This window comes from Paroedura picta, chromosome 8, assembly GCF_049243985.1.
Source record: "Paroedura picta isolate Pp20150507F chromosome 8, Ppicta_v3.0, whole genome shotgun sequence".
Taxonomy (NCBI): domain Eukaryota; kingdom Metazoa; phylum Chordata; class Lepidosauria; order Squamata; family Gekkonidae; genus Paroedura; species Paroedura picta.
The window spans coordinates 81,011,257-81,036,444 of NC_135376.1; the positions used below are offsets into that span (position 1 = coordinate 81,011,257).

The 25,188-nt window shown below is 42.1% G+C and overlaps 1 protein-coding gene across 2 annotated transcripts in view; it reads right to left on the bottom strand.

The window, feature by feature from the left end:
- BMPR1A (bone morphogenetic protein receptor type 1A) overlaps positions 1–25,188 on the bottom strand; it is an 80,624-nt gene that overhangs the window by 47,076 nt on the left and 8,360 nt on the right. The window contains exon 2 of one of the 2 annotated variants that reach the window (XM_077350613.1): positions 2,556–2,671. The exons of the other annotated variant lie outside the window; for it this stretch is intronic. The gene's annotated coding sequence lies outside the window, so the exon portion shown is untranslated. The remainder of the gene's footprint in view (positions 1–2,555; positions 2,672–25,188) is intronic. 2 annotated transcript variants of the gene reach the window in all.

Consider the following 25,188-nt stretch of genomic DNA (forward strand, 5'->3'; position numbering starts at 1 on the left):
AGGGCTGGGTGAGGAAAGGTGGCTTACTGTCGAGAGGGCTCCAGCGACGGCGGGCGGCTCCAGCGCGGCGTCTTCTGGGCGGCGGCCATCTCTTGTTGCGGCGGTGTGTCCTTCGGTGGCGGGGGCTCCGTCCGGCGGGGGCAGGGAGGCGCCGGCAAGGAAGCAACTGTGAGGTTGCTTCCTTGTCAGTAGGGTGGGAATTGGCCCGGCCTTTGGTCTGTCCAGAGGAAGGGGCCAATCAGCACCCTTCCTCATCCCGGACAGAGCCCGCCCTAATTCCTCCCACACAGCCCTTACGGCTTTATTTAGTCCGCGGCACCCGTGGCGCCACGGGCTGTGTTAAAATATGAACTGCAGAATCTTTCTGGACCAAATTATCACTGCTTTATATATGATAGAATCATAGAGTTGGAAGGGGCCACACAGGCCATCTAGTCGAATCCCCTGCTCTACGCAGGATCAGCCCAAAGCACCCTAAAGCATCCAAGAAAAGTGTGTATCCAACCTTTGCTTGAAGACTGCCAGTGATGATGGCAATAATGGGTGCCCTGATTGCCACAGCCAGATTTTCAAGGCAATATTTCATATGCATTGTGTCTTTAAGGTCACCCTCTCCATCCACATATTGGTGACAGCCCAGCCCATAGCCAAGGACCAGCTGGGCTAGAGGGCACATATAGATGTTAAAAAGCATGGAGAGAGTATTGCCCACTGCGGTACCCCACATGGGAGCCCACAAGGGTCCGAAAACTCACCTCCACAGTAATCCTCTGTGTCTGGTTCCGGAGGAAGGAGAGCAGCTATTGCAGCACATTTCCCCTAATCCTAGTCCCAACGAGGCGGATGGGCCAATAACTCATGGCTGACCACATCAAATGCGGCTGACAGATCTAAAAACATGAGAATGGCCGAACCACCTTGATCCAGCTGGCACTGGATATCATCTGTCACGGCGACCAGCACGGTCTCCACTCTGTGGCCAGGGTGGCCCACTCCTCCACATGCAGCCAGCCAGGTGACCCTGGTTTAAGTCAGAGTTCTCTTCATGCTGTTCTCACAGAGCAGTTTTCCCAGAGGTCTCTCAGCCCCACCTTGCTCACAGAGTATTGAGCAAGTGTCCCATTTCAAATACCTTGGTCTCAACTTCTCCTTTAACAACAAATGGGCACATCAAAAGAAACAGATTGCCAAGAGCATGAAAACATCCCTAGCTCTCCTTACCAAATTCTGCCATCAAAAGGGGAATAAAAATATTCCAGCTGCATTAAAAATGTATTCTATGAAATTCATCCCGCAGATTTTGTACGGCATTCTAATCCGTATCCTTGACCTTAATAATGAATTGTAGTCTCTACATTCCATGTTTTTAAGATCCTTACTCGAAGTACCCAAAAGTGTCGCAAATCGGACCATCCTTATTGAATTAGGTCAGCAACACCTGGTTTTGAAAGCTTGGCTATTGACCTTCAAATATTGGCTGAGAATTTATTTATCAGCCCTCTCCAGTAGCCTGCTATGTGACCTATTGTGCGTTCATTTCCAGTTGGTACAACAGAATTTTACTTAAACTGAAAAATATTGGGTTCGATATGTGAAAAAACATTTTCAAGGCAATTTCACTTAGACCAAAGAGCTGATTGGAGGAAAAGGATGCACTGCCCTCCTCACCAGGGGCAGAGACCAAGGTATTTTTTACCAGGAAATGTCAATCTACCTTTGTCCTCTTTTGTGTGTTCCCCTCCTCCATGGTAAAGGCAAAACCAATAACACTAAATTTGGATGAGCCTGTAATGAAACCAGTTTGAAGCAGCTCTCAAATCCTGGGCTATAAACTCACTCTGATTATGAACTTAACCATAGAAAAGAGGATTTCTGCCAGCAGAGAACCCCCTCTTGTCTGCTTGCTGCCCTCCTACTCAACTTGTTATTAGTTTTGAGAAATCTCTCCTGAAGAAGTAACATATAAAAGATTTTTGGATGGAATTAAGTTTCCTTTAGATCCAAAGCTTATGTGATTAAGTAATTTTCCTGGTTGCCTACCTATACATGTGAGAGAATTCTTTTGTTTTTATACAACTGCCACACCCAGACACCTGGTTGCATCAAGATGGAAACAACAAGAACCACCCAGCTTGGACTTATGACTGGAGAAGATTAGAGACTTTGCCATAATGGCGAAGCTAACCAACCTAGTAAACAGAAGATCACCAGAAGAATTTCATGCTCGAGAGGACTTCTTAGAATTTATGGATAAAAGATATGTAACTCTTTTCTTCTGTTTTCCTGTTTCTGTTGTATAAATCAATTTTAAAAAATAAACTTTTTTGGGGGGAGGATTGTATACATTGTATCCCATGGATATCACTTCATCAAGGAGAAACAAAATTATTTTCTTCCCAATATGTAGCTGCATCCACAAATGGACTATCTACTTTAAAACTGAATATCAACTCAGCAAATGAGGAAATCAGATTATTTTGCTCACTGGGTATATAAAAGGAAATACAATTCAGTAAAATTATTATTAAACCAGTTATTTTTTTTCATGGCATTACCTTTAATCAAAGAGCTGAACTGTGCTGTGTGGTCGATACTCTGCAAACTGGTTTCATCTGTATTTCCACTTCATCAATTCCAAAGTAAAATTGTAACAATGCATATTTCTTTAAGTCTGTAAGACAGAAAAGGAGTTAGAACTAAATTTCAAGCAAACATGAAAGAAACGTTAAACTTGCTTCTGCTTATACAGAGCATTTTCTTGTGTACATGGGCGGGGAGACAAAAACTGTAAAACAAGAGCTTTGGGCTTATGCTTTCTGAAAAGCTCTCAATTACTGTTTTGAACAATAGACCACTTTTGCCTACAGTGGCAGAAAGGTAATACAGATAAGGAAAATACAGACATAACTAATATGATGAATCTAATGCAGGCATACTCAGACTGTTTCCACAATAATTATATCGTTCAGATTTGCATTTCTAAAGGGTCCACTTTTTCATCCGTTTCCGTTTCTGTATTATAATCCACTTCTTCAGGCACAGACCCAAATTGCCCCATCACTTGACCTGCATCAAATCAATCCCCAGAAAACCTGATTTCATCCTTTCAAGTGGGGTCTAACAAGGTCTAATTTGGGACTGTTCAGAAGAGAATGTGGAGTATTTGATTCCTCCTCCGCCTGCAATTTTTAGTAGTTTGTGCATGCTCCTTTCCTTGTTACCATCCTCCCTTCCCCCTCCCAAGAGAAAGGTGCCCTAGTGCTCCCCTCTTCCATCTGCTGTGCGTCTCAGGAACATAATTCAGAGACTGCCGAAAACAAGTGGTGCCTGCATTCATTTTTCTTTTAATCGTGCTCCTTCATTTCACCATTCTGTGCCCCTGATTGACTCCCCCTCTCCCCCACCCCTTAGAGAGCTCAGCAGTGCCTTGGGGCTATGAAGGGCAGACACATTTTGCCCGTGAGCTTGGCAGCAGGATGGAAAGGTGCACCTCGCTGGCTGGAATGCACCGGCCATTCACTACCCCAAGGCACTGCTAAGCCCTTGGGGCAGCAAAGGGCAAGTGTGTTCTGCACATGAGCCTTGGCAGCGGACTGGAGAGGGATGCCTTGCCAGCTTGCCTTTCCAAGGCAGCATCAAGTTCCAGGAGGGGGGCACACAGCATGTCCTTGGCCCGCCCCTCGGGGGTGCCTTCTGGCCCCAACCGCCAGCCAGCCAAGCATGCGGCTGCGACATCCAGAACCTGCACGTGCTGGGAGGAGGGTGGCCAGTCAGTCAGTCCTGACAGCCCTGCCAAGGTTTTTCTCCCACACCACAGCTGTCTTCACTGAGTAGAGGCTAGAGAAAGCTGTGTAGGTAAGTGGCACCTGCCTTCACCTCAGGCCCCTCGCTCTTCACCCAGGGCGAACAGCAGGCCACTCGGGAATGTACTGGCATTGCACCCGTCACCTGGACAGTCGCTGCTGCTTTCACTGTTCATAAATATTAAAAAAGCAGTCTTGAACATTACAGTATAGCAGTGCTGTAATGCAATAATCTTTTTTTTTAACATAACACTGGGGAGGGAAGGGGCGGAGGTGGATGAGAACACAGAATGGTAAAATGAAGAGGTGTAATCAAAAGAAAGGTGGAAGTAGGCACCATTTTGCAAAAAAAAAAACTTTTGGAAAATGGGAAGGGAGCAAAGCATCTTGGGAGCCTGTCTTCTTCCAACAATGTGGAAAACATAAGGCGAATTACAGCCTGGAGAACTAGGGAAGAAAAGCCCAAACGCGGAAAGCAAACTGTCAACTCACAGCATCCAATCGAAATCCAAAGTGAGGCTAAAACAAGGTACGTTTCCTAATGGGGAAACAGTCTCCGACATCGACAATGCCAGGGCACAACCAGGAAATACTTCACTGTCTTTTATCACAGGCTCAGTTTTCATAAAAAGCAGCAGACATTTTTTAGTAGTAACACAAACTATTCACTGAAAAAATAATTCTTTGTGAAATATCGATGTTAGCCTAGGTCATGCTGGGAAATATCTTTGACATCTGGGTCCTAAGCTTCTTTAAAAATGCTGTCACCCCAGTATTTACATACTCTCTTCTCAGTTAACTCCTAACAAAATGTGTTTTCCAGTTCTGCTCTCTGTTTTAAATAAACAATTACTGTAAATAAGAATCTCACATAAATTTTGTGTGTGTGTTATTTCCTTCATAAGAGGCTGGATCTTTGCGGGATTGTACCACCATCCCAGTCAACCTCTCGTTTGGGGTTCAGAACAAGGGAGGGGGAATCATCTTAGAGCCAGCAATCTCCTAACTTACTATAAAAACCACAGCAGAAAAAAAAACATTTCTGGAGAAACCATATGAAAAGGTTAAGGTAACTAATTCTTGTGACATCCTCTGAGACTGTGGCTAACGGACAACTAGGAACTACAGACAATACTGATTACTAGCAGTGCGATCCTAAGGAGAGTTATTCCAGTCTAGGCCCATTGAAATGAATAGGTTTAGACTGGAGTAACTCACCTCAGGAGAAGTGATTTGAAAGGTTAGATCACAATCTTTCTGGCACCTATGGAGGTTGTTTTGAACACTCAGGAAGGCAATGTAACCTCTTATTTATTCTTATGACACACACACATTATGTCACTGGACATAATGGAACTTTTTATCATGTATCTGTCCTATTGATAGGAAAGTGTTCATAACTGCACAAATTCAGTGGTTGAGCTCAAAAAGTCTAAAGAAAAACACTCTACAAGGCTCACACCATTCTGGTTAAGACAATGCAGCAAGGTGACTCTCCCAACTGGTTTCACGCTGGTTTCTTTTTGCACCTCAGTGCTCCCCCCCCCTCCCCAAAATAATAAGTTCCAGGATAATAAGTTCTCTCCCTCCCTCCAAACCCAGAGCTTCATAACAACATTTTCCATTACAAGGAGGTCAAAATCCCTCTCACTCCATGCTCATTAGTAAGCATTCCTATCACTAGTTTAACAGCCTTGGTAATAAATAATACATTTGTGTAAAATGGAGCAACCTGAAACTCGCTTGAATATCAGATTGCACCAGTTCTTAAAGGCAGCAGTCTCTGCCAAGTAGATATGCTGACATTTAACTTCCATATCAAATACAGAAAAAGTTAACCTTTGCATTTGGAGAACCTTTATTTTAATTAATAATTACAGAATAAACAGATGCAAGGACTTATGGAGGGCAGCCTGATAACCTCTCCTCTCTTCCTGTTTCTTTCCTTCTTTCCTTCCCACCCACCATCCACCGAACCTTCCCCCCTTCCCTCCCCTTGCAACATCTACCTAGAAAAACTATGGCCCAATTGTATGGCAGGGAACCCGCAAGGATTCATTTTCTCCTGTATCCCCTTCTTCACACTATTCCGTCTTTCCCTCCTTCTAAAACCCCATATACTCACCTTCCACTGCTTTCATTCCTCCTTCCCGTCTACCAACTTTTACTCTGTTCCTCAATGGAAAACATTAGGGAGGGGGGCTGACATTTTTTGCCCTGAGCACCTGCTTCAAAGAGACACTTTTTCAAAGATACTTGCTCAGGGACTTTCAGGAAAGTGGCAAAGAAGGTTCAGAGAAATTCCTTATTACTTGAGTTCTCCCTGAAATTCAACAATCCATTTATTTTCCGTCTCTTAGAAATCTGGGGCCTGTTTCAAATCAATTCCTTTCTGATCTAGAGAGAAATCTGAAGAAAGGAAATTTTATTCTGCAGATGCTCAGAGACAGGCAATGCCATCTCAAACCTTCATACAGCACCCTGTGAAATGTTACATCAAAAAACCCTGCAGGGGATGAAGTTACAAAAGGGTACAGAGAGGTATAAGTGAAAACTACAAAGCGAAATAAAATAAACAGGGAGAATAAGAGGAATCAATGGCTATATCTAAAATAGAGAATTTAAACAATTCAATTCCACAGAACAATGATGGGGGGGATACCTAAACTTGGACAGATATTTCAATATGCTGGGTTTCTTACTATGTGTGTAACAGGAACGCACCTCCTTCCAAGGATGTATAGCGGGCCACATTAACTAGGGCTGCCAGCTCTAATTTGGGAATACCCAGATATTTTGGAGTGGAGACTGAGAAATTAGAGGTTTGGGGAGGGACCTCAGCAGTGTATATAATGCCATAGAGTCCATCCTCCAAAACAGCCATTGTCTCCAGGAAAACTGATCGTGGTCATCTGGAGATCAACAGCAATAGTGGGAAATCTTCAGGTACCATTAACATCAACTCAGTAGCAAAAACATGTTTATTTAAGTATCATGAAGCTGTTTCTACTAGGGTAAAAGCAATTATCAATCTAGGGGAGCACCCTAGGAGTAACAATACTCCTCAATTTATTAATACTTTTAATATTAATAGTTCTTTCAACACAATTATTTCCAGTAACTCTATTAGAAAAAGCAACCCCCCAACAAACAGAAAAGATCACACCCCCTCCTGCTTTAAAATGTGAGTTTTATGAGATGCAATTTACACACTGGTTAACAAATGGCAATCATTGATAAGCTCAGAAAGGGGGGGGGGGTGGCAGCTACTGACTAGGCTAGGAATTCATATGACCTAAAACCATCCTGAGAAGTGTTAAAGATGTGAGAATTAGTTGCCAGATAAGGAGAATGCACAGAAACAGATCTGAAAAAGAAAGTGTTTTGCTGAAAGATAGGAATGGGGGGCTTGGGACGGAGCAATTTGCAGAACAATCCACCAGATATCCCTTCCCAAATTAACCAAGGCCATTTCTTCTTCTGGTCTATACAGTCTGAAGGCTTTTATTAGAGGAATACAGGCATATTTTGTGGGCTATTTACTGGCTGTCAGTTCTGGCCCACGTCATTTTCTGACATGACTTGGAATATATTCAAAGAAAGAATCAAACAATTTTAGTTTGAAAACTATTTTAGTATTCTTGCCTACATGGGGGAAAGAGCGGGTAATGCATAAGACTACCTCACAAATGAGGTGGAGCATAAGGGGAGGTACTACCACAGGGTTATTTCACACACAGAAAACCTGTTTATGAAATAGGTACAAACAATTTTATACACCCCTGGAATAGAAGAGAAGCCCTATTTTTCTTGGGAAAGGTCTTATAAGTAGCTTATGGGAAAGAGAAGCGTCAAGAAATTGCATGACCATTTCCGCACAAGGAAAATGTTTCTGGACAGCCTTCGCATGTTGGCGGCATATAGAGCCCCCTCCACATGATGTCGCCAAGATTCCTAGGCTGTCCAGTAGCCAAGCTACGATTTGGCCATTTTTAACTTGCAATTTTGGGAACTGAGAAAACTGGATTTAACATCTAAATCAGGCAAACCACTGATGAACAACCAGTGATAAGACCATATGTAGGGGGAAATGCTAAAGTCTGGCCAGCTTTGTCCCACCCTCCCTTCTCCATTTCCTGCTCCACTAATTTTTTTTTTAATGGTGTGGTCTGTGTTGTGGTGCGATCGCAAACCTACTTTGTCAAAGGTGAAATAAAATCTTCTTTAACATGTCCACGGTCTTTCTGAAATCAGGCAGGCAAAACACAGCCCCTTCTCTGTTTTCTGGAGGTGGGAAATGAACTGGGAAAGAGTGGTGTGGGCTGGTGATCTGGCATCCTTCTCCCGATCATAGAGAGGTCTGAGCACCTTGTTCTAAAGCCAGTCATTAGCATAAAATGTCTTTTTGGGCTCCAAGGACCATGTTCAGCATCTCAGAAATCCACCCAGACAGAAATAAACTACAAAAGAAAATGAATTCCAAAAAAGGGGCATGGGGGATGCTGTATCGTTCTAGTGTTTCTCCATAGCATCAGGGTAGTGTAGATTTCTATTAAAATGCATCTGTGTTGTGGTATTACCACATAGCAATGCAGAACTGCCTTAAAAAATTAATTTCAGGGCTGGGGGGAAGAAGTTTCAGTCCATGAGAGAACTACTGTGCTGTGACTGGTGACTTGCTGTGATTGACAAGTTAAGGAGTGGACGAAGAAGTTTGACTTGTTTTCCCTTGCAGCCTCATCAGGAGGCAAAAAGCCGTGATGGGGCAGAGAGAAAAAGTGAGAGGTCTCCCTGGGAGGAGGGCTGCAAATGTGAGATTCACCATTCTGCATTTATAAGCAGGAAGCCACTTGTGGATTACCCCTCTGTGCAGAAATGTTCCCTATTTCAGTCTGCAGGATATTCCCTGCATGCACACATTTGGACCATTTGCTGCATTTTTAGTGAATAAGAAATGATTGCTTAAGTGCATCACTTTCTAGCAGTGTTCCACAAAAGTGGCAAGGCAGTTTTTCCTCCTGGCAATCACCTTTTAAGGCAAAGTAACTTGCTGTACTGTGCCTTTAAGAGCTCAGCTGCCCCAGACAATATGACTTTAGTTTTCAGATCCACATGCAAAGTCACCCCAGATCTCCTTTGGGCTCCTTTGGCATACTAAAAATCTTCTCAGGGAAAAAAAATGGCTTGGGACACCCGTACCATTCTTCCTTTTCTAGGATCTTTGCACACAAAGGTACCCTTCGATTAAGTTTTAGTCTACTCTCAAAAACATTACTTTTAGCAGTTACCCCATCATGCCTTACATGTGAGCTGCCCAAAGCAGGCGCTTCTCAATGCCTGCTGACTTTTCCACAAGTTAGTTTAAAAACTCCTCTGCAACCCTTTTGATATGTCCCAACCACTCAGTTCCATTTTACTTCAAGTATTTCACTTCATTGTATTTCCTAACAATGTGTATATACTGTTGCTAAAATTATTAACACTTAAACAATAAACAGTTTTAATACACACTGTATAGTTCTAATATATATTTTTTATTTATTTTCTAGTACCATACTATCTATATTTATTATTTTATCCATTTCTATATTTATTTTATACATTCATGTTTATTTCCCACTTTCTGACTAGTGACATAGGGCAGGTTACAACAAAACAGGATATATAGATAAAATAAGATACAATAGAAAAGTTATTAAATTAAAAACATTGAACTATTAAGTTATTAAAATCAATGCTGACTGCTAGTTGCCCAATTTTATCTGACGACATTTGGTTAATATTTCACTTGGTGGATTTCCGGCAGGGAGGCCAGCACTTCCAGATGTTATATTGGCCTCAACCATAGGCCTGGTAGAACAGCTCCATTCTACAATCACTTTGGAACAAGTTAAGGTCCCACAGGTCTCTGATCTCATTCAGCAGGGCATTCCATCAGGCTGTGTCCATGGCCAAAACAGCCCTGGCCAAGGCCAATTTGATCTTTCTGGGGCCAGGGATCCTGTGCAGATTTTGGTCTGCAGATCTTAAAGCTCTTTGGGGGAGAAGGTGGTACCACAGATGTGATGGTCCCAGACAGTTTAAAAGTTATAACCAAAACCTTTAATCTGATTCGGTCTTCAGTCTGGAGCCACTGCAGCTGAGAGGACAGGTTGTATATGAGCTCTCCACTGTGTCTTGGTAAGGACACATGCAGTTGTATTCTGGGCCAGCTGAAGTCTCTGGAACAGTTTCAAGGGTAGGAAGTGGCAGTAATTAATCTGGGGATGACCTTTGCATGGATCACTGTGGCTTGGTCAGGTGTCAACAGGTAGGATGCTAGTTGCCAAGCCTGGTGGAGATGACTGGTAGGCTATATTTTTCATTTGGACTTCCTTGGATAAGAAGATATCCAGAATCACACTGAGATTCTTGATGGTTGCCAAAGATGCTAATAGGGCTATGTCAGGAGTTGTAGCGACCCACCTGAGGCATGCTGGCCCAAGCCAGATCTCCATCTTGGCTGAATTCAACTTCAGCCAACTACATGAGTGAGTCAGCCACAGTCTACAAACAGCTGGTCAGAGAATCTGAGGATATAGACAGGTGGCCATCCATCAACACATATAGCTAGCTGTCATCAGCATATTGATGATGCCCTAAGCTGAAACTCTGGATCAGTTGGGCATAAAGATGTTAAGCAACATTGGGAAGAAAATATCTTCCAGCAGGAGCCTACACACTAGGATGTGCTGCTGGGATGACCTATCCCCTAGGGTCACTCTCAATCCTCAACCTTGGAGGAAAGATTGCAGGGCATTTAAAGGCAGCACCCTTGAACCCTCATGTCAGCTAGTAGCCCATGGTCAACAGTGTCAAACATCGCTGTAAGGTTTAGAGGTAACAGCAGTGCTGACCTGATTAGATTCAACTTTCCCCAGAGATAGTCTGTAAGGGACCTTCACATCTCTAATGCAATCCACCTAAAGGTTGCCTTCTGATGGAAGCTCTGGCCTATTCTTAAACAGCACAATGTGGCCACAATTACCCACAAATCTTCAAGAGGGGACACTGGATAAAGACAAAATTTCTCAAAAAATGCCAGTTTTTACTTGAATTTAACACTTTTCAGAAATAATCCTTCTTCAAAGGCAATCTGCAAACATAAACCTGAAAGCAACCAAATAGCTCAAACACAGCTGCAGAGCTGGCACAAACTGCAAGATGCCTGCTGTCTACAAATTCTTTATTCACAGAAATACCAAGTGAAACCTGAATGCATATCAATTTTAACATCCAAAAGAAAAGGACGAAATATAAGCTGCTAATAAACCTCAGAATAGCTAGCATACCTTTCGACAAAAAAAGCTTACTAAAATCTATCACAAATGGGTTTAGTCTGGAAGAAGTGTGCGTAGGATTGCACTGTAAAATGCGGCAATGGTCAGCTACAGTTCCTGATTACAGATTAAGCCCAATGTTAATACTCTCTTTAACTTATTGGTAAAACCATGTTCAACGACACAATTTGGTCAGAAAATTACAAATGCCCACTTACCGTTCTATACCCAAAGCCCACCACAGTTGCAGAACAATTCAAATGCCTACCCTGCAGCTGCCTACAAGGGCATTAAGCTTCTACCAATATCATCGAGTTGCTCATGGAGTGTGGAATTCCAGGTAGCAGAAAATGGAAAGTACTGATTTACGGTGACCCTGTAGGGTTTTCAAGTCAAGAGATGTTCAGAGGTATTCCCTGCCCCTGCATCATGACCCTGGTATCCCTTGGAGGTCCCCCATCCAAATATTAGCTAGGGCCTGCCCTGCATAGCTCCTGAGATCTGATGACTGAGCTAGCTGGGCTATTCAGGAACAGTTATCTACTTATAATCTTCTACCACCTCATGGACTCCAGCTGCACAAAGGAATTCAGAAGAATCCTCTCCAGTTGTGATTCTTTACTTATCATCCATAAATAGATGAAAATACAGATCCTGTCAAAACAATGATTTGTAATTGGACTGAAATTACATAAACATGTTTTTGCATGCTCTTGCATCCCCGTTTCAGTCTCCAATATTAACAATTATCTGGCAAGACAAATGTGTTCAGTTAAACATGCATTCCTCAATTATACAACAGGAACAGAAACTACATATTCACTTATTTCAGAAAGAGAAAGGGTCACTGAGCATGCTGTTTAGAACAGGAGGCATAATGCCATAATATAGAACTCAGGCACAGACAAATAATTAGTTCTGGTCACCTGTATATTATTTCAGAGTTGAAAAAGTACAGACTGGTAAACTGAGTTTGAGCCATCTTCTTAGAAAGAAAGCCTAAAGAACTTGGGACCTTTTCATTTTGCAACAAATGACTACTAAGGGCTACAATTACAGAGGAAGTCAAGAGTGGGCACTCTGATATAGACAGAAGAAAAAATCAAACTGGTTAAAAGGTTGTTTGAAGACACTTAAAACAGACACTTTTTCATATAAGACCACAAATGTGATGATACCCACTAGGCTCAGAAAGCTGATTCAAAGAATTAGACAAGTTCATGGAGTGTGGGTCTATAAAGAACTAGCAGAGATGATAGCTAAGTTGCACCTCCATATTCAGATGCAGTATGTTCCTCCAGATGCCACCAAAGGAGGACAAAACAAGGTATGGCTGTATGCTGAGAGTTCAGTTCAGAAAACTCCTGAGGTATCTGGTTTGCTGCAACTGAAAACCAAATCTCGGACCCAAAGGACTTGTTTTTCACTTTTACGGGTATGAGGCATATGGATAAAAGAATCTAGGTAGGCAGGAGTACATTTCTGTGAGTTTTTTAAAGGTATTGGGAGATTTGTGGTATAGCGGCTGTGTGGTATAGCGACTAATATCTGGGAGACCCAGGTTCAAATCCCCACTTGTGACCTTATCTACTAATCTACTTCACAAGGCTGTTCTGAGGATAAAATGGAGAAGAGAATGATGAAAGTCATTTTTGGTCCCCACTAGGGAGAAAGGTGGGGTGTAACTGAATGAAATAGATACTCTGAAATGTGTATATTTGATATTCTGCTTTTTTTTGTTTTCTGTCTTCAGAAACATACTGAATATATAGATGTAGGTTGGTAGCCGTATTGGTCTGAAGCAGCAGGAAAAGGTTTGAGTCCATTGGCACTGTTAAAACCAGCAAAGTTTATTTATGTACATAAAAGCTTATACCGTAAAATAACTTCATTGGTCTTAAAGGTGCCACTGGACTCAACTTTTTAATACAGAATATATTGTTCAAAAGTCTCTCCTAGAAAAAGAGTTAAATCCACAAAGAACATAGCTGGTGGATACGTATGTAGAAAGTCTGGCAGGCAACTAAGAAAAATATGACACTCAAGCAGCACACGTCTGCCTAGTTCTGTTCAATTAGCATCTTGGAGATGGTCTATTCTCATAAGCACAGACTTCAAGCCCAATATGACATAGGACAGTTCCTTTCTGTGGTTCTTATTAGATGTTTTTGAATATAAACAAAGCACTGGTTTCATTGCAAGGAGTATTGTTGTTCTGGTCTTCCTAGAGTTCTTGCCATTCTATCAGTTCTCCAATGACCACTTGGAAGCCCTGCTGGCAAAAAGGCCCCACCTGGTCTTGCCCACTTTCTAAAAACACTTTGCAAGTGCCAGAAAAGGCTTTGGAAGGCACCATGGCACCTGTAGGCACCATAGTGGGGACTCCTGCTTTCAATATTAAGCATAGTATGTCCTTGACTTGCACTAGTACTCAATGACCAAGGGAGTCCAGTTCCCCTCAAGACAGACACTCTTTCTGCTGTAAACTGACCCTTCAGAGCCATCCTAATTCCTCCAGAGGGTTCACATTCCCGCTCTAGTCGGTAAGCCTCTCAAAACCACAATTTGGATTCATTTGACTCCCTGATTGACACAAGCAAATTCAAGACACAAAAGCTTAATTAAATCAAGGTTTGAGGTTAACACGAAGAACAAATTAGAAGCCACCCCCTCCGCTATATAGATATCAGTTTAGCCTCATCTCCTTTAATTCAGAGGGTTTTTATCAGACAAGGCGTGGACAGCAATGTACAGTTGAATTAGCATGAATGGGCAAGAGACAGGAAACTGGAACAGAAACTTTTCCTACTCTGTTCCATTATTCCCATAAGAAAAATGAAATTTGTGACTGTTTTAATAACGGAGAAATTGTATCTGTGTCCCCCACATATATACTGAGAAGGAATTTTCAAGAAATATGTGTTATTCGGGGCATTAAAATACAGTCCAACACTTGATACCAAGAAACATCTTAATAGAGTCCAGCTGTAGTTCTTTAGTATCCTCAGACTTCCTTATAGGCTAGTTTGTTTGCTGAGAATGTAAAGGAATCAAAACAACTTCAGGTGCAAACAACATCAGCAGTGACATTATGTGATCAACACACAGTAAGGACACTTTAAAATTCCTGGAGAGAAGAAAATTGCTTTCCCTTTTCCAGGGCCCCCTTAAAAGAAAATATCTTTTGGGCTCTCCCCTGAGTGGGGGCAGGGCTACAGAGGACTGGCAACTGCGTATTCTAGCCAGCGCGTCTCCAGCCTTCAAGTCTAGTGGTAGGCTCTGGAATGCAGAACGAGTAACTTGATCTTTTCCCTTCCCTTCTCCTTCCCAGCAACATTTAGAAAGTAATCTAACCTCTTAAAATGGCATCTCAGCACTGGTTAGCAGAGCCGTTCTGCTGAACATAGGAAATAATGATTTTTAAGTACAAAAAAAAATCACAGTGACTGAATAAGAAGAAAAAAAAATACTGGTCTCTATATAGGACTAAAATCAAAATAAACTTACAGCACAACACTAAACATGTCTTTTCAAGAATGCTACAGAGTTCAACGAGGCTTGCTTCCCAGTAAGTAGGTCTGGAATTGAAGCCTCTAATCCATTACAAACCAAGAACTTCAGTCAGAACCCATTTAAGCGACTTTTAAAATATCTGATACGGATTTCACACGTTAGTTTCCTGTTTAAGATATGCTATTGCTAGTGAAATTATGCAGAAAGATCCCAGAATTCTCCTTTGCTAAGCTTCCAAAACAAAAAGCTGTCTTTCATAGAAGACAGACAAAGTGAACAGTTATTGCCTCAAAGTAACAAAAACGGGAGGGGGGGAGAGTTTTGTCATATCAGAAAGTATGATATCCAATCAATGGAGAAGCAAACTGTTAAAATGATGTAACTATATATCAATTTCCATCATGCTCCAACAGTGGGCTGATTTGTTCAACTTCCACATTCTGTTCCACAGAGTCTCAAAAGTAAAAATTGATTTATTTTTACATTTGTACCGCGCCCTTCCCCAGAGGCTCAGGGTGGCTTACAAGAAATGTTAAGATATACAACATTTGAGGAGGTTTCTTGCAAAAGCCATCTTCCACAGTGGTATCCAAATGTACTTACTGTCAGCGTTGCATAAGGCCATCCTACACATTTACAGCTCCAACGTGAGGGGAGGTTTAAGGAATTATTCAGCCCTGGAAGACTTGTGTTCAAACTGAAATAGGGCATGGTTTAATAATGTGTTGATGAAAAACATGTCTAAGGTAAGGATAGAAGTTGAAGTTGATTACGTTCCAAGGCTACTGGGTACCTGAAGTACCTGAAGTTTTGAAAGGAAATCCTTTAGAAAGGAGGGGTTTTCTGAGGAGGTTACCAACACCATTCTTACCTCATGTAGAAATTCTACTGTCAGAATCTACATTGTTACATGGAAAGCGTTCACAAGGTGGGGACGTCATAAGAAGGTGGATGTTTTTCATCCGTCAATTTCAGATGTTTTAAGTTTCTTGCAGAAGGGTTTGTCTCAAGGTCTAAAGCTGGTCACTTTATGCAGGCAAGTAGTGACCTTGTCTTCAATTTCACCCCCTAATTAGGAGGGTTACCACTCTCAAGACATCCTCATGTTTCAAGATTTCTTAAAGGAGGCACAGGTCCACAGATTCCCAACTTGGAAGCTCAATCTGGTGCTGAGGACCCTAACCCGGAACCCTTTTGAGCCAATAGCTTCCATTCCTCTGAAATGGCTTTGTATGAAGACAAAAGTAGTGGTCACATTGGCCCGACGCGTCTCCAAACTGAGTGTGTTATCAGCAAAGTTACAACTATGCATATTTCACAAAGTTGTGCTTCGCACAGCTCCATCATTTCAACCCAATATGTCTTCATCCTTCCACATCCCACAAAAAATCAACCTTCCTTTTTTCCCAGTCTGAAGCACCCAAGTGAGAGGGTCCGTAAGACTCTTAAGGCCTTTCTCATTAGAACAGAGAGTATTAGATGCTCTAATAGTCTTTGTTTCTCCCCCAAATACGGGTTGTCGCTATCATCACGTGTTTGTGGTTGTGTTTTGATGTCAACTACCTCCCTCAAACATTATGGCACATTTGGTTAGAAGTGTGGTGCCAAATGCCACACTGGCAAACAGGACCAGTTTTAGAAATTTTTAAAGTCGCAACCTGGGCCTCAGTGGCCACTTTTACAAGACATTACAAGACTGACGCCTATGGTTCTTCAGGTGCTGCCTTTGGTAGGCATGTCTTGCAACATATAATGGACAGAGGTTCAGGCATCCCACCCAGGACTGATTAGTGCTCTGGAACGTCCCACTCTGCAGATGTCCTCTGCTCCAAAGAGAGGTAAGTACCAGTGGGTACTTACCTTGATGGGTCATTCTCCTCTGGAGTACGGAGGACATCTGCCCCCTCCCTGGGTCGCACCTGGTCCTAAATGTGCTGCAATACATTGTTTAACATGTTTTTTTCCCTGTTCGGTAGAACAGATTGAAAGGTTTTGTCCGATTCTAGAAAACTTACATTAGCACAGTTTATAGAGCTCAAGTTCCTCCTTCTTGTTCTGTTGTGGTATTCCTCCTTTATTTCCTTCCAGGAAGTTAGCAAGCAGTTTTTTAGCTTTCGGAGTTTCCCAACTGGAGAGAGAGGGATGTCACGGCGCATGGCCAGAACTGGAGGGAGGGCTTGTTTTTGTTTTTTTAAACTCCTGCCGTACTGACAAGCCGGTGGCAAAACTCACTTTGCAGATGTCCTCCTTACTCCAGAGGAGAACGACCCATCATGGTAAGCACCCACTGGTAATTATAACTGAAGTAGAATAAAACAAAAATAAAGCAAGATGTGTTCAATGGCCGATATGAAGCAACTGCAAGATGGATGTATTTTAGAGCAGAGGTAGTCAATGCTGGCAGGGGCTCATGGGAATTGAAGTCCATGGACATCTGGAGGACCACAGGTTGACTACCACTGTTTTAGAGAAGTCGACCTCAGATGGCTGACTACCTCTAATTTCAGAATTATTTACCACTATAAGCAACTGTTACACTTTAAGCATAAAGTAAAAATACCTCCCCCCCCTTAAGCAACAACCAAGCATAGTTCCTGCACTTTCAGAATGACTCCTCTATATTGGGGCAAAATACTCTCTAAACATTCATTCTGGCATCTTCGCAAATAAATTAAGAGAAAACAGATGCACTGGCAGAGATGCATGGAAAGGACCCGGAAATGTCAACCATGTCAGGGATCTATTGTGCTATAAATAAAACAACACAGAACCTATGGAGACATCTCTCTTCATACACTCCCCCCCCATAGTCACAGTAAACAAATATGGTTCAAGTAACTATTACGAACAATCAATGCTATATAGAGCAGCAGCACACACAAAAATTGTTCCTGAGCTTAGTAATACCAGGAAGAGTAAAAGTATTCCAAAAAGGACACTTATCCAGCGTAGCAACTGAAAAAGGCATAGCCATGCTAAAATTCTCCTTTAAAGCTGCTTATTTCATCATGAGATTATTAACACCAAGAGATATCAGAGAGAGAGAGACCATGCTTAGTTTGTGGTCTAAGAGGGGAATTGCAAGGAGCTACCCAAGTACGAATGAGGTGTTCATTCTGAGAGTGCAGTATATGGGATGAACAACCAAAACCGTATTAGTCAACATCTATGCTCACTACAGAGACCCCTCTAGTGAGAGCAACAGGTATGACTGCTGTATGAGCCTGAAACTTACAGGATGGAGGGCAGGACCACCTACAGACAAGACTGGGGGATCTCTATTTACATCAGGGGACTTCCAAAGTACTGCGGAACTCTAATTTCATAAACTGGGGGGGGGGGGGGGGAAGAACTTCAAAAAAATTAACCGAGGACTGAAATGTTCCAGAAGGGATAGAATGTTCAGAACTGTTATGCATCATTTGCAAGGGAGAAAATAAACGTGCTTGCTCAAACCTACCAACAGCACACAGCATTCTGGAACAAGAGATGGGAATTCCAAATTAGTCTCCCTTCCCAAAATTCCCTATGGGCTGTCTGCCTGTCAGTTAACAGTAAAGTATCTCTTCCCCCCCCCCACCTCCCAGAATGAAAGCAGCAAAAAAAGAGGCCACCCACAGACAAGACAGTGGTTTATATATAATCAAAGGGGTTCCCAGGATTGTAGAAAAATGACTTTGGGTGTCAACCAAAGGGAAAAAACAAAACTATCCCAATGAGGACTAAACCAACCGGAGAAGGAGCAACACTTTTAGAGCAGCTGAGTGACACTTGAAGAAATAAAAGAAGGGGGAAATGAACAGTCTGTTCAATCTCCTTAGAGCGGGATTGCCCCATGTGGTGCCCTTGGGTGCTATGGCACCCACAGGCACTTGTCTGGGCACCCGTCAAAGGTTTTTGAACAATAGGCAGGTGAGCCTTTTGTCTAGTACAGATTGAACGGCTGTGCAGATTTTTTTAAAGTTGCTTTGGCAAAAGCTGCCACCATGGCACAAGGGTCTTTGCTGTGCTTCAATATACAGCAAATACTTTAAAACAAAATGCTCATTTTAAAAGACACGTTAAATAGAGCTTTTGCCTGATATATTGAACAGTTATCAGAGAGAGGCATGACATCACTCCCTGCGATTCTGTGGTTGGCTTCATTTCCTTTTACAGCCATTTTAAGGCTGCATCCACCATCCAGTGTCAGAATTCTAAAGGTACCCATAGATACAAAAAAGCTGGGGACTCCAGCATTAGATAATCCCAGGAGAAAGAGATTTAGAGGGGTGGGATTTTCAAACTGTTGCTCCTTCAGGCAATTCCTTCTACACTCCAGTTTGGACACACCCTAATAACAATGTGGCCAGCTACCATGCAGACAATGAAAGCAGCGCAACGGGTCCAAGTAAAAGAAGGAGGGTAGTTTCTGCAAAGAAAGAGAAACAGACTTGTAAGAAAATGTAACTTTCCCAGAACAGCCCTAAAAGGAGAAGGTCCCCCAAGCAGGCGGAGAACGGTGTTTTAACAAGACCTTGTGGTCTCTTGGCATTTATGTTGGAGCACAAGCCCAATGATTTGATTCCGTTCAGCCTACAAGATAATAGGGATGGGAAAAGAGGATGGGGAGGGGGGGGAATGAGCAAGCTCCTTACCTCTACCCACCCTTTCCCAATGCATACTATGGGGCTACATAGAAAGGGTTGGGTTAGAGCTCTGGAGCAGCTGTTGCGGGTAGAGCACATGAGAGAAGAATAATCTCTTTATAGACTTCCTTCCAGAGCCTCTTGTAGCACAGAGTGGTAAGGCAGCAGAAATGAAGTCTGAAAGCTCTGCCCATGAGGCTGGGAGTTCAATCCCAGCAGCCGGCTCAAGGTTGACTCAGCCTTCCATCCTTCCGAGGTCAGTAAAATGAGTACCCAGCTTGCTGGGGGGTAAACGGTAATGACTGGGGAAGGCACTGGCAAACCACCCCGTATTGAGTCTGCCATGAAAACGCTGGAGGGCGTCACCCCAAGGGTCAGACATGACTCGGTACTTGCACAGGGGATACCTTTACCTTTTTAGACTTCCTTCCACATTCCCATAGCAACATTACAGAGCTATTGCCCCACAGCCTTCCAAAAGGATTACGGCTCTGAGTTTCCAAGTTCCACCTTTGCAAGGCTATGAGAAAAGTTCTCTACTTTCTCAGTGAGAGCTGATGGACTGAGTAAGGGAATTTGCTCTCCGCACTTTAAATACAAAACATTTCAACACACTGGCCCATTATGCACGGCCGCCGAAACGGCGATTTCGAGTCACATGGAAAACGCGGAGGGGGAAGACGCGACACACCCTGGTTATGCACGGGGCGGGGCACGATGGCGGCAAAACCCAGAGTAACTGATTATGCACGCGGCGATCCGGGCGCCACTTCTGGTTGCGCCCCGGTCACCCGGAAGCTGCACTTTCTTCCGTGTTTCACTGACGCGGCTTTTTCGGCGGCATGCACAGAAGCTGCAGCGGTTGCAGCCGGCACCGTGCGTTATCCATGATTTTAGTCACCGCCATTCCACCACGAATGTGCGTTATTCCACCCGTGCATAATGGGTCACTGCGACATTTTGTTGTCGCCTCAACTTGCACAATACTAATAATAAATCCATTCATATTAATGCTGCCATATTTTTTTCATACATTTCTCAAATAAAAGTTAATACAATTCAGTAACTAATTCCATCCAACTCTTCAAGCTCAAAATCTGGAGAATACAGAACACCTTTACACTTACTGTGGACTTAAGAGTGCTGTAGAGGACTGCTGCTGCACTGAAATAAAACTAAGCAGAGCCCTCATATTGCCTAGGGTGGTTCACTTGAAGGCTAAATGTCAATAGTTTTTCACTAGCAAGGCCTGGTGGTGTGAATATATATTTCTTTTCCATGAGATGGAAAGTGTATGCTCATGTTTCTTACTTAGCATGTGGAGCCAGATATTATTAATCAGAAAATTAGGTTAGAGAGTGCAAAGAGTGCCCCAATCAACCAATTGGGTACAATGAACGAGCCTAGTGAGATACGGGATGGCTCTATTACAGCCTCATTTTGTAAGCCAGAATTCCTTTTTGCCTGTGCATGTATAACTTTTCAATATTATATTGTTAGTGTCCCTCACACAGCAGTACTTCTGACTGCACTGTATCACAACAAAAACAACTCCAAAATCTGTTGAGCTATGATCTGCTTGAGAGAAGTCTAGTAATGTTAGGGAGTGAAAATATATACAGGTTTTGTCTTTTTTCCTGTGCCAGTTCTGTACTGTTCCACTGTTATACTTTTATTCTTTGTAAACATTCTTGAAAGCTCTGCATACATTTCTAACACCATTTTGAACATCACAATCCAAAACAGTATAGCCAACAGAGCAGGGGTAGTCAAACTGCGGCCCTCTAGATGTCCATGGACTACTATTCCCATGAGCCCCTGCCAGCGGTCACTGGCAGGGGCTCATGGGAATCGTAGTCCATGGACATCTGGAGGACCACAGCTTGACTACCCCTGCAATAGAGAGTCAGACTACACGCCCAGAATCTCAGGTCTGAATCCTTACTGTCATGAAGCTGGCCACACATTCATCCTAACATACCTCACAAGGTTCTTGCAAGGATAAAGTGGAGGAGAGGGGCTGTGGCTCAGTGACAGAGCATTTGCTTGGCATGCAGAAGGTCGCAGGTTCAATCCCTGGCATTCCCAACTAAAAGGACAAGGCAGTAAGTGAAAGACCTCTGCCTGAGGCCTTGGAAAGCCACTGCCAGCCTGAATTGACAATAGTGACTTTGATGGACCAAGAGTCTGATTCAGTATAAGGCAGTTTCATGCGTGATCATGACAATGCTTTAAGGCACTTTGGGTCCCCCAATGGAGAAAGGAGGACTATAGCAGTATTCATAAATAAATCAGTTTATATAAGCCAAGTCAAAGACTTAAATGATGACATTAAAAATACAACAAAACCATTTAAATACACATGGGCTTTCTAGGACCTCTTCTACTTGTGCAATTCATGAATTACTACCTGCTGTTCACTTCATTTGCTGGAAAATATTTCAGACTCCTAAGAGGTAACCGTGAGGAAAAATATATTGAATTCTGACATGGGAGCATCAGTCTTGGCAACAGGGAATTTTCTTTTTAAATCTCTACCAGCAGAATCATTGCACTGGCAATCCTAGTTCTGCACACTACATCCACTAGAACCAAGTAACTTTTGAGCTACACAAAACTCCATTTATTTTATCTGTAGGCTATACAACCAGTCATGACCCAACTTTGCAGCTCTGGCATATCGTTCCCACCCCCCACAACAGACATTGCCACTAGCTAATCAACTGATTTGTCTACTTCCTTCTTCTTTCGAGGAGGGAGGGAAATGTGAGAAACAAGACAGAGTCTTTTTGTTTGTTTGTAGGTTCCTATCTCAGCCTTAGAAGATTGATGGAAGCTTGGAGGAAAGACTGGATTCTTCATCCCTTGTCACTGTCTCCAAACAAATCAACATCTCTCCAGTTCCTCTAATGTGAGGATAACATGGAGAAGAAAATGTTATCAGCCACTCTGGGTCCCCCTTGAGGAGAAATGCAAGTTATAAGTGAATAAATATACTTTAGACTGTGGTCAACAGCAATGTATTTCAAATTTGTATAAGAAATAATTCACGCTCAGCTTTTGGAATAGGGTGACAAATCTATACTCAGGAAGTCAGAGTGCCACATCTTAACTTACTTAATTAATAAAGATTCCACAGCTGCTAAGCAGATGCTTAATTTGGCATTTAAAATTGCTTTCTTCTTGTTTCTTATTATTGGACATGCTCAGACTTTAAAGCTGCCATCTGTAGTTTGACCTCCCTAAATTTAGTTTTCCTTGCAGTTCTTGTTCATTATACCAGAAGAGTTCTCCACACAAATTAATGTTCTTGTATTGAAAGGTGTGAACTAAAAAAGTAGTTAGGCAGCATGGACTCTTAGCCTACAAACTATACATGCATAAAGAGACAACCAAGCCAACCCAGAATTTCTGGAGAATTCAACTTTGAAGCTTAAATATCCTACCCAAAACTTAAACTTATCCACACAAAATACACTTGAAATAATGGTTCCCTATTTTACTGAATAACCTGCATTTGAAGGGGGCATTTAAAAAACAATGAGCTTTTGAGAAATAGAATTTCTCTTTTTCCTTGAAACTATTTCACTTTGACTATTTTTGAATTTTAATAAATTCATTAAAAATTAACAGTGTAATGCTAAATAAGTTACACACTTCTACATATACTGACGTTACTTCCCTTTCAGAGTTCTTATGATCAGATGATCTTGAGCAAAGAACGATTATTTACTAAAGGAATATATGCTAGACAGAAATTTGGTGACCAAGCAGGTTGTGTTTGGGTCACAGTCCTACACCGATAGGGAAGAGTATTGAAGTTTATTAAAGAAAGAACATGTTAAAAGTGATGCAATCCATCAGCTTCTAAAGACAATAAAAACAACAACCCTACATTCCAATATTTTACAAGGCAGAACATCAAATCTTACCCTGAACACAAGGTCAGGGATTATCTGAATATGAAATGAATGTCCTAATAAGCTCTGTGGGGGTTATTAGGCATCTAGTGAACTGAATTCAACAGGCTGAGAAGGACTGCAATGTAAATCTCTCCAATTAACTGGAGGTGCTGAGAATGAAGTTTCAGGAGCTCTGGAAAATATGCTGCCACGAACATGCTCAGCTTCCTACTTGAAGAAAAAGAGGAGTGGGGTTTCCCTTGCAGCTGTAGCACTCCTACTTTCCTCTCTAACGCAAGTAGGCAATACTCAGCATCTCTGAAATTAGTACTTTCCACAGTTGCCATGATGTGAAATCCACTTCTGAAATCTGCTGTGTTTCATGTGGCCAAAACAAGAGAAAATATTAAATATGAACCCTTTCTTTCTAATAAGCAGCTGGCTTTTGCTCATTCACAGAGTTAAGAGAAAACATGTTCTGGTGGCATATGGCTGGAGGAAGACTCAAAGGGGGGGCTACAGACATTTTCAGGGAAGGAAAAAGAGGAACTGGTAGAGGAGGGGAGAATGAGATGTCCCCTGCTTCTACAGATCTGATGCTGAACAAACTCCTACAGAGTTCCCCACCATAACTTTTGTTCTCAATGTAGCAAACCTCATGTATGCAGAAACGTGCTTCCGTGAGCAGACTGCCCTGTCTAGATGAGGGCATAATTGTTTAGGATCAAGATGCTAACAATAATAAGCTTCCCTCTGTGTACACAACTGCAGCGCTGAGAATTTATTCATAGTTCTTTGGCCAGGGAAATCCTAAATATAGATGTCCTTTAAGCGTGGCATATATTCCCAGCTGGTAGTAACTTTCTGAGTCCTATGGCTGTCTCCAAACTCACTACTAGGGAACAGAGCCTGACTATCTAGTCCAAGGTAAGCCAAATGGTTTATACTGGAAAGATAACAAAATTCTAAAGGATAGTTATTACGAAAAATTTGTTCCTATCTATATACTTATTCTTTCTAAAGTGGTTTTATTTATGGTGAGTATAGAGACTGTATTCTTAACAGAAGAAACTCTCAACATCAAGCTACTTTAAGTTAAATCATCAACCTACGTAGCTCAGTATTCTCCAAAACCCTCAGGAAAAAGCCCTTCCCAGCAGGATGTTTGAGATTATTCTCACTGGAGATTGAGATGGCCAAGCCTGAATGCAGGACATTCTGTATGCAACACAGATTCCTCCATTTTCACACATCTTTTAACATTTACAATCTCTTGTCCCCAAAAATATCAAACATATGTCAAGAGCAACTTCTGTTCCTCACTCCAAAATGTTATAGGAATGTTTGCTTTGGCAACTAATAGTGTAATTTTTTTTATATTACTCCTTCGGCACCAAATAATTTCACTAACCATATAATAGTACCTCTACTATGTAAATGCAGTATTGAGCTACTTGAAATTTCAAAGCAAATTTGAAGTGCTAAAAACTAGGATCTTAAGAACTGGCAAAGCCATCGTCTCTACCAGAAAATGGAGTAAATAAATACATAACTATCGACTGAGAAGATCTCAGAAATGACTTCTTAACCTTTCACAACATGTGTATTTTGTTACAGCTATTGATAAAACCAGACTCTTTAAAAACTTGCAAGCGAGCCTAAAATGGCTAAGAGAACATGAAGCCAAGACTTTTAAACTCTGCTAACTTAATGCATATCTGATTCATATGCATTGCATGACCTCCTCTCCCCCAACTCTTCATCATTCCTCACAAGACAGATGCAGGCAGAGAACAAGGGGCAGGCTACAGTTCTTTCAAACAATGGGGAACAAGGGAATAAGATCAGTAATAGTGAACAACCTTCTTGTTTAAATAGATGCAAGTACCATCCCACCATCAATCTAATCTTATCTTGCCATGCTCAGCTGCAAGGAATGCTGAGCATACTCTGTATAAACCTAATAAATAAATATACTCTCAGGTCCCACAGTGCAATGCTCTGTGTGAATAAGAGTATGCAT